The 10,713-nt window shown below is 42.5% G+C and overlaps 1 pseudogene; it reads left to right on the plus strand.

The window, feature by feature from the left end:
* Positions 1–9,848: 9,848 nt before the first annotated feature.
* LOC127196860 (60S ribosomal protein L23-like) lies at positions 9,849–10,317 on the plus strand (annotated as a pseudogene).
* The last annotated feature ends 396 nt before the right edge of the window (positions 10,318–10,713 follow it).

Genomic DNA, 10,713 nt, shown 5'->3' on the forward strand with positions numbered 1-10,713 from the left:
CAACAACAACAACAACAACAACAACAACAGTTCTTTTGACCTAATTTTGCTTTGTTTGTCTAAAAACCAAGAATAATCTTTGTTTCTAAAAGCTGTAAAATGAAATAAACCCTTTCTTCTTCCCCAAATTGATTTGGTCATGGTGTTTTATCACAGCAACAGAAAAGTGAGTAATACAGCAGTTGGGTACCACAGAGTGGTCTGTTGCTGTGATAATGTTACAGTGCTAGGCTTTAGAGGAATGTTGGACTAGAAAAACAGCTGAATGCTGCAAGTGGGACTTAAGGGCCATTGTTTTTTGAGGATGTGGATGTTTTACCACATGGGCTGCTCAAAACTCTCTGATTCCCAGGCAGGAGGCAGGGAAAAGATGAGGAGCAGGCTGGGTGGCCACCAATATCCTTTGATGTGAGTCTCATTTCCCTAGGTGAGAAATTCAGGGACCCAGAAGTCTGTCAAATAGAGTCTTTTTTTTTTTTTTTTTTTTTAGACAAAGTTTCTCTGTGTAGCCTTGGCTGTCCTAGACTCGCTTTGTAGACCAGGCTGGCCTCGAACTCACAGTGATCTGCCTGCCTCTGCCTCCCGAGTGCTGGGATTAAAGGCGTGTGCCACCACGCCCGGCTATCAAATAGAGTCTTACAGAGTGCCTCAGTAGCTGCCTGTCAGGGCTTCTGTGGGCTCTGTGGCTTGAGCAGCAGCTGCCTCCAACTTCACACTCTTTTTAAAAATATAATTTTATTTTATATTTTACTTATATATATATTTATATTGTTACACATACAAACAATAAACTACATACAGCAAGAAGGGCCATGAAACAATTAGGAGTTATATAAATGTTACATTCATAGTGTTATGCCTCTTTGTACTTGGCAACCTTGGAGAAAACATCTTTCTTATCTTGGTGAGTCTGTAATTCTGAATGTAAATCAATATCTATCTTATCTCATCTATATCAACCCATCTATCTATACCAAAACATCTATCTAAGCTAAAAACATCTTAACCCCTAAACAACTAAGCTTAATTGTAAAGCTAAACAATCTGGTCTTCAGCCACATCAGAGACTTGAGAAGGAATAAAAATTAATTATCTGAGTAAACAGGAAGCACAAGTTAGCAGCTTCCAAAATGAGAAAATGACAGAGACAGTTCGTTGCCTGAACAGTCACCCAAAACTCTCTCCTGGTCCAGCCTCCTGGTCCAGTATATCTGGCAGACATATTTGTGATGCAGGAACTATTGAGGACTTGCTTACCCTGTCTTGGCAGAGTTTGGCCGTCAACTCTGCCTGCGTCCAAGGTTGCCCACTTTTAGGCAGAATTCTGTCTGTAGAAGAAATGAGGGCATTTTCCCCAGTGGCTTGTTTGCCACTTTTGAGGCCATCTCCATCAGGAGGTTCTTGGATGTTCATTCACACTCGTACAGGCTTGACCTGTCTTTTGACCTGCCTGCCTTGTCCTCCTTCTCTCAAAGTCCAAGTTTCCTTCCAAGTTCAGTTTCAAATTTTACAAGACTAAGAAGCCACAACAGGGAACTTTGACTTCTCACTAAGGTATTTAGGTATTAAATCAGCTAATTTTAAAGCATTGTTTATAACAATGTATTATTTCTTAGCAATTATCCTAATGGCAAAATTAGCCAGTTTAACACTGACAAACTGTATATTTCAAATAGACCAAGGCCAAGAAAGCATATTAAAATATTTCTTCATAAGATTGCTTAGCCAAAAAAAAAAAAAAAAAAAATCACATTAGAGTCCAGGCATGGTGGTACACACCTTTTAATCCAGCACTCAGAAGGCAAGAGGATTGCATTAAGCTCAAGAATAGCCTGGTCTACAAAACACAACACAAAACAACAAAGACAAAGTCAATTTAGAGATTTAAAAAAAATTTTTAATAAAAGTACATTTCAGCCGGGCGTGGTGGCACATGCCTTTAATCCCAGCACTCGGGAGGCAGAGGAAGGCGGATCGCTGTGAGTTCGAGGCCAGCCTGGTCTACAAAGTGAGTCCAGGATGGTCAAGGCTACACAGAGAAACCCTGTCTCGAAAAACCAAAAAAAAAAAAAAAAAAAAGTACATTTTAATAATTCAATCAGCTTTTAGATTTACTTATTTTACTTGTATTTAACCTTCATTTATATCTGTGCAGTTCCCCGCACCCACCACCCCGCCCCCGAGTCAGAAGGGGATGTCGGATCCCCTGGAGCTGGAGGTACAGATGTTGTTAGATGTCACGCAGGTTCTGCGAATCCATCAGAGCCCTTTGCAGGATCAGCAAGTGCTCTTAACCACTGAGACAGCTCTCCTGACCACAATCAGCCTTTAGATGGGACAAATTGGTCTCTCTTCTTTTGTTACGACTTACAGGAGTAAATTTTGTTTTGTATTTTTAAAACTTGGTAAAATAAATTCATCCCAATTTAGAGAGCTCAAGCTATGTTCCTTCAGGTACAAAATCCTTTTATTTTTATTTATTATATTTATTTATTTGTGTGTATGTTTGTTTGTTTGTTTTTGAGACAGGGTTTCTCTGTATAACCTTGGCTGTCCTGAACTTACTTTGTAGAACAGGCTGGCCTCGAACTCACAGAGATCTGCCTGCCTCTGCCTCCTGAGTGCTGGGATTGCAGATATGTGTCATCACGCCTGTACTACATACAGAGAAAGCTGGAGAGATGGTCTCTGGCCTCTGTGGGCACCTGTACTCGTGTGCATGTACCCACAGAGACACACACCTATACAAATTAAATATAACAAAAAGAAATCTCTAAAAAGTTATTATTTGTGGAGATTATATGTTCTGTAATTTCCATTGAAAAAGGAAATTTAAGCTGAGTGTGGTAGCACACACCTATAATCACAACACTCAGGAGGCAGAGGAAGGCATATCTCTGTGAGTTCGAGGCCAGCCTGGTCTACAAAGTGAATACAGGACAGCCAAGGCTACACAGAGAAACTCTGGAAAAACAAACAAACAAACAAAAAACCAAAAAAAAAAAAAAAAAAAAAAAGAAAGGAAGACATTTAAGACCTTTGATGTACATGTATCTTAGTCTTCATTAAAGTGGTATATTTATCAGTCATATATTAAAAGAACAAATGATAACTAACAATCTAAAACCAGATTTTTAAAAATGAGTATCATTTAGAGGCATTTTTAATCAACATAAATCATTTTTGTGTGTTTTTAAATTTGATTTTAATTTTACCCAGTTCCTGTAATTTCTGTATTTTCTCTTTATCTCAGTTTCTTGAATTAACATTTGAAAATATCAGGCTCAAACGTTCCATCAGCAAGAAATCTCATAATTAACATTTCCATTAGTTAACGCTTTACATAGGCCAGCCAGAAGTCCAGCTTTCCTTTAGTTTCAAATTCCCTCAATGCTTGCCTTCCAACTGTCTTCTCTTTTAAAGGGCAACCCCTCCATCCAGGCAAAACGAGCTGTTACACAGACACGCTCCAGGGCTTGTTCAACACCAGCTCCCCTCAAGGGAGCACTGAGGTAGCACTTTTCAGAGTTACAGAAATCATGGCTTCCTTATCTCGAATGGGACTACAGAATTAAATGGTCCAAGAGCCCCAAACCCTCTCCCGTCACATGACAAACACCAAGTAGTTCAACGGAACTACAGATTTGTTCAAGAGCGCTTCCAGATTGAGAAAGCTCATCATACAGATGCCAAGGTAGCTCAAACAGTTCAACGAGAGAGCTTCCAGGGACAAACCCGACCCCTCAGTGGCAGTTGTCCACGATGGTTCAGATAGAATCCAAGTTGCTCACAAACCTCTCGAATGTGCAGTACTGTTCCTGCAAAACCAAACCCAAACCCAAACAATCCCAACCCTTCCCCCTCAACAAAACAAACAAACAAACAAACAAACAAGAAAATACAGGAAAGCAAAGCCTGAGGGTGCACGGATTAGGGAGAAACTTTCTCCAAGGATCAGACTTTCAGGATAATCTGAAGCAAATTAGAAGAGGAGATTTATTCAATGTAGATGCAATGAGTAGAGGAGCAAAGAGAGTCAGAGATGCTCCAAGTCCATATTCAGGGTTCTGCAGTGAGGTTAAGACGTAAGGAGAGGCCTAGCATTATGCATATGTGAAAACCCCTTTTTCCCCCCTATTAAAGATAGTTCAAGGGTGCAGTCCATCATGGCAGAAGTCAAGGCTAAAGGAGCGGGAGGCATCTGGTTAAATCAAGAAGCAGGCAGATGATGGGGGCTAGAGAGATGGCTCAGAGATTAAGAGCACCCATTGGGTGCTCTTCCAGAGGACCTGGGTTCAAGTCCCAGCACCCACATGATGGTTCACAATTGTCTGTAACTCCAGGGAGTCCAACACTGACTTCTGGCCTCTGCAGATCCTGCACGCGTGTGATCCGCAGATCTGTAGATGCTACCTGCAGGTGGTCTGCGGACATACATACAAAACACAGAAAATAGTAAAATAAAAATGTAGATAGCCAGGCGTGGTGGCGCACGCCTTTAATCCCAGCACTCGGGAGGCAGAGGCAGGCGGATCGCTGTGAGTTCGAGGCCAGCCTGGTCTACAAAGTGAGTCCAGGATGGCCAAGGCTACACAGAGAAACCCTGTCTCGAAAAACCAAAAAAAAAAAAAAAAAAAAAAAGTAGAAAAGCAGAGAAGGACGAATGCAAACTGATGGTCAGCCCACTCTATTATTTTCTACAAAGTATTTGTTATTATCGTGTGTGGGAGCTCATGTCAGGGAGTGCAGGGTGCTCTCTGGAGTTGCTCACCTTTATGCGGGCTCTAGGGGTTAAACTCAGGTTGTCAGGCTTGCATGGCAAGCTCTTTACCCACTGAACCATCTTGCCAGTTCAGAATCCCAGCTCTTCCTGTTCCGTGTCCAGTTCACATTTCATTTTCACTTTTGAGGCTTTGGTAGTGCCTGCCTATGGTCCAGTAGTCCTATTTACCATGGAGTTTGAGGCAAGATGGTCACATGAACCCAGGATTTGAGGTTACCTAGGTAACAAAGGCCCTCTTGCATCTCCCCTTTAGTAAACCTTTGTTTTCACTCTCATAGGTGTTAGGATTCTGCCCCAATCTGCCTACCTGTGATGTCATTGACTACCTCTACTCAAGATTATAAAAGGACAAACCCTCCTTGTGGCACTCTCTCTCTCTCTCTCTCTCTCTCTCTCTCACACACACACACATACCTCTCTTTCTTCCTCTCTCTCCCTATCTCTCTGTCTCTCTGTTTTTCTCTGAGGTACACCTCCCCCCTTTTCTTATCTCCCGATGCTCATATAATAAAATTCTCTGTATAATATCTATTGCCTGGCATACTATTTTCAATTATTAAAATTAGTGGCCCCTATGGCATGGAACCTGTATGGGGTCATCAGGGAACTGGCAGCTACCTTTGCCATCTCAGTACTTCCCCTGGTTGCTAAAACACTGCACAGCCTGGTCATTGCAGCCTGCTTTACCAACCGCGCCCCTGCACTGGCAGCTGTAGCACCTAGACATCATGGCAGCCCATAGCATTTTCAAATCTGGCCGCCAGTGGTTGCTCACAAGATGTGGCAGACGCCATGTTGGTTTTGGGGTAGAGGAGGTGGAGCTTTTGTCCTCCGTGCCATTTTTGTTAAGGGCAACCACATGTCTAAGCGCCATCTTTGTTTTCAGATATTGTGGATATGCTTGCCAGCCCTGTTCAAATACAGCTTCTGTGTCTTACAATGTTTACCTAATTTTGATTTTTACATTTTCAAGGTTATGTTTTTACTCTGGTTCAAAATATTTTTATTTCTAACTTATGTCTTTACTAATTCCTAGACAAATAAATAAATACTGTTCCTCCTGTCACCAACTGCCCCAGATTCAACTATAGGCTTCCTGGCTAATGGGTTTGATAAGGTTTTTAAAATTACTCTGTAATGTTTTGCTGTATTAACATTCATTTGTTTTGAGAAACTGTAAAATTGTAAAATTATAAAATGTAAGACCTGAGGCTTCTCCCAGTTCTTGTTACTGCTAGCCTCAGGAGTTCCACCCTAGTTCCCAGAATAGCTACATGTGAGCTCCCCACTATCAAAGGTCTCATACAGTTTCCAGTAACTGCCCTAGGGACCCACACCCAAGTCCCCACAAGAGGTCTCCCAACGCCAATGTCCATATGGTCTAACTTGATAAGCAACCCCCCCTGCTTTGTGGTTTTAGCCTTTAAAAACTAGCCTGTAACAGCTACTCAAGGTCCTTCACTTCCCGAGTGCTGAGGGACCCTGACATATCAACAATTGGGACTTCTGATGTGTCAGTAATAAATTTTACCTATATATCCAGCCTGTGTGATTTGAGTGGTCTCTCGCGGCGACCCCCTTCCTGAATTGGACTCTAGGGTCCAACAGTTTATGATGTTAAAACTGCCTTTTAATATATTTAGTCTTATTTTCTAAATGTGTGGTTATTGATCATAGAAAAAACTGTTCTACTCTTTTATGGACTGTGTTATACATAGCTTTAAACTATAAACAAAGTTTGTCTATCTAAATATTCTTAAGATAGACTGCGGTCTCACTGCCATCTTAACTAACAGGCTGAGGATGGTTCATAAATCCCTGTATAGGAACTGGTAAAAATAATTTAAAAATCTGCACAGTCTTAGCTACAGCAAAAACAATGCTTCAGGTCTTAGCCACTACCCTGAGGTAAAAACAAAACAAAACAAAACAAAAAACCCCTAGAAGTCTGCAATGTCCCCTCCTGCTGGGGTCCAACCTGAGCCTGCTCCACCAGGGACTTGTTTCAGATGCATCCAGAATGGGGACACGGGTCCCACAGCTGCCTAAAAGCCACAACATACCCTGCCTGTCAGCAGATCGGCCCATGGATGTCAGAATGCTCACACACAGGCTTGTCCTCTGTGCCCAGCCGCTGGAGGCTCAACCAGCACAAGAGCTGTAGACACTTCCAGCCTTCAAGCTCCTTGACCTGCTGGAGTACAGATGTTTACTAGATTCATCAGCCTCACCAAACTCAGGGTAACTCTACAGGTCTGTTTTAACCTCACACTAGGGCTACATAGTCACTCCTGTCATGGGAGGCTTCAGGTACCTTCCCAGCCCTCTTCATACGCAGGAGACCAAACTTTAGCTGTCAGGTCTAGATAGTCTACCTTGTTATCAGGCTTCCTTTCACCATTTTTTTTTTTTTGAGACAGGGTTTCTCTGTGTAGCCTTGGCTGTCCTGGACTCCCTTTGTAGACCAGGCTGGCCTCGAATTCACAGTGATCTGCCTGCCTCTGCCTCCCGAGTGCTGGGATTAAAGGCGTGCGCCACTACACCTGGCCCTTTCACCATTCTTTTAGCTAAGGGACAGTGACTGCTCACAACAAATTCACCTGTATCTTAAAGCTTCCAAGAAGGTGTTTTATGAACTCTAGAAGGTCTAAGAAGGTGTTTTAAGTTGCTAAATGCAAGTTATGAAAGTCAACATGTCTAAAAGGGTATTTTATTTCTTCCTGTTGCTATGCTATTGTATTAACCATTCAGAGCTTTGATGCCCATCAATGGAGCTCTGATTTATTAGTCTAACTATGGTAAGGCATTCTACTGCACAATCCTATCATATTTCCAAATTCAAGATTTTAAATTTCCTTTTGTCTCTTTCTTAAAACGTCTCTCATTGTGCTAAAATTATATCCCTCCAGTCTTCTAAACAGAGGGAAGAAGCCCCTCTTTCATGATGTGTACTGATGCTAAAAACCAAGATCAAGTACGCCTTTGCCCTTCTGCCATACAGGAGATTTCTGTCCTCCCCGTGTGATCATTCCACAGATGTCAGAAAAGTTCTGTAAGGCTTCTGCCTTTTCTAAGCTCACCTCAGAGTATCTGTGCCTTTTAACATAAGTCCCCCCTGCAATCCCTTGCTGTACGTCTACTAACTACTGCTTGCATGTCTAACAATAGGCATTTCACTGCATATTTCAAACAGTGAAAGTGCTAACATGTCTAAAATTTATTTCCCTTTATGAACTTAAAAGGATTCTTGTAAACTACATAAAATCCACCTCTCAGATCAAATGGTATCCAGATAAGTACTGTCAATCAACAGCCTAAGTTTCCCACCTATCTCCTATCTCTAAGGGTGGGATTCCCGCTCCTTTCTCTGATTTTGGAACTCCCCTAACTACCGTATTGCTACACTCCTGCACCCAGCACCAGCTGATTAAATACATTCTCACTTCCTAGTTGGCATAAAAGATTCCCGTCGTCCAACAGACTGTCCACACCTCTCTGGTTCACTGGGAAAGGAGGTACCCATCCCTGGTCTGCATGACTGGCAGTTCCTTCTCACTGACCTACAGCTAGGACTTTTCCCGCTGGGTGAGGCCACTGACATAGCTCTTTCTCCTCTGCGGCTGCCGTTGCTGCTGCCAACTGCCTGCAGCCGCCGCTGCCACAAAATTCTAGTGCATTGCCCCTCCTAGCTGCAGATGTTCTCAGACCCTGGACAGCAAATGGAACAGTCTGTTCTTTGGGAACCTGGCCAACACTTCAGCCTTTTAACCCCTGTTGCTGCCTTACTGTCAGTAGAAAGTAGTCAAGGACATTGATTACTTCACACCTTATCCGTTTTCAGAAGGCTGAAATGATTTGCTCCAGGCCTGGGACAAACAGCTCCAGCTTCTCCCAGAACTCCTTGGTCCCTATCTGCTGCAGGACATGGCTGACATACCCTGCCTTCTACCCTGAACTTTCAGGACAGAGCTTTTCCTTCCCCTTCGCTATATAATCTAAACATTTTTGTTGCTCTTGCTTCTCTCTCTCTCTCTCTCTCTCTCTCTCTCTCTCTCTTTCTCTCTTTCTCCCTCTCTCTCTTACATGGCAGCCAAGCTCTGCTTCCAATGAACCTACATTTATATGCTTTAACTTACCTTATATGAAAAACAATCCAACATCCTCATTTTTAATTATAGGAAAAGGGAGGAATGTTAGGATGCTCCCCCAGTCTGCCTACCTGTGAGGCCATTGCCTACCTCCCACTGGGCATGGCCCTACCCAAGACTATAAAAGGACAAACCCTCCTCATGGGTCTCTCTCTCTTACCTCTCTCTTTCTTCTTCTCTTTCCCCATCTCTCTGTCTCTCTGTTTCTCTCTGGGGTACCCCTCCCCCTCTCCTTCCCTCTTCATGCTTACATAACAAAACTCTTCATATAATATCTGTTGGCTGGCATCTTATTTTTAATTATTAAAAACAGGGATATAATAACTCTAGACATCCAAAATCAGTGTGGAGAGAGAAACAGCCTTCTCTTAAACATTTACTTAAGAAGTGTTACATTTGTACGTTTGTATGCCATTTCCATTTCTTTGCTTCCTTTCTTCATGTTTTGAGGGAAATGTTCCAGCAGCCTCCAAAAGAGCCCTTTGGTTCCCCCAAGTTTGATGTCTCCAGTGTTGTTTTCTCCTGGAGCTGAAGTCCAGTTGGAAGAAATCATGGTTGAGACCTTATAGAAGTGTCTCTGGATGAGACACAGCACATGTGGGAGATTCTGCAGGACACACAGCCTGCTCTCTCTCTCTCTCTCTCTCTCTCTCTCTCTCTCTCTCTCTCTCTCTCTCTCTCTCTCTCATACACACCAGAGTCCTGTGTATCATGGAGCCAAGGATTTTATGTTACCCGAAATTTTGGGAGTCTTGCCAGAATCATCACAGGTTGCTTGGAAAATTGGGGTTCCCTCTCAGAGTTCTTTGCCTCATTAGTAAAAGAATTTAAGGATGGGCTCAAAAGGGAACTTGAGGGCAATTTAATTAGAGTTTAAAAGAGAACCCAGGCTTTCTGACTCTTTCCTGGCACTCAAGATGTCAAAGTGAGGACGCAGCGGGTCCTCCGGAGCAAAGTTTCGGATTTCCTTGGGTCTTCCGGTAGGAGCTGTGATCCACTCTGCTGACAACACAGGAGCCAAAAATTTGTATATCATCTCTGTGAAGGGAATCAAAGGATGGTTGAACAGGCTTCCTACAGCTGGCGTGGGCGATATGGTGATGGCCACTGTTAAGAAGGGCAAACCAGAATTAAGGAAAAAGGTCCATTCAGCAGTGGTAATTTGACAACGAAAGTCATATCGTAGAAAAGATGGGGTGTTTCTTTATTTTGAAGACAATGCAGGGGTCATAGTAAGCAATAAAGGCGAGATGAAAGGTTCTGCTATCACAGGTCCAGTTGCAAAGGAGTGTGCAGACTTGTGGCCCAGGATTGCATCCAATGCAGGCAGCATCGCATGGTTCTCTGGTGTACTTGTAAAATATATTCATTAAAAAGTCTTTGCTCAATTGGCAGGATACAAAATAAACTCAAAAAAGTCAGTAGCTTTCCTGTATACAAATGACAAACAGGCAGAGGAAGAAATTAGGAAAACTGCTCCCTTCACAATAGCCACAAACAATATAAAATATCTAGGAGTAACTCTAACCAAGCAAGTGAAGGACTTATTCGAAAAAAACTTCAAACCTCTGAAGAAAGAGATTGAAGATGACATGAGAAGATGGAGGGATTTACCTTGTTCGTGGATCGGGAGAATCAACATAGTAAAAATGGCCATCTTACCAAAAGCAATTTACAGATTCGACGCAATCCCTATCAAAATACCTACAAAATACTTTGAAGATATTGAAAGATCAATTCTCAAATTCATATGGAGAAATAAAAAACCCAGAATAGCAAAAA

The sequence above is a fragment of the Acomys russatus genome, chromosome 13 (genome assembly GCF_903995435.1).
Source record: "Acomys russatus chromosome 13, mAcoRus1.1, whole genome shotgun sequence".
Taxonomy (NCBI): domain Eukaryota; kingdom Metazoa; phylum Chordata; class Mammalia; order Rodentia; family Muridae; genus Acomys; species Acomys russatus.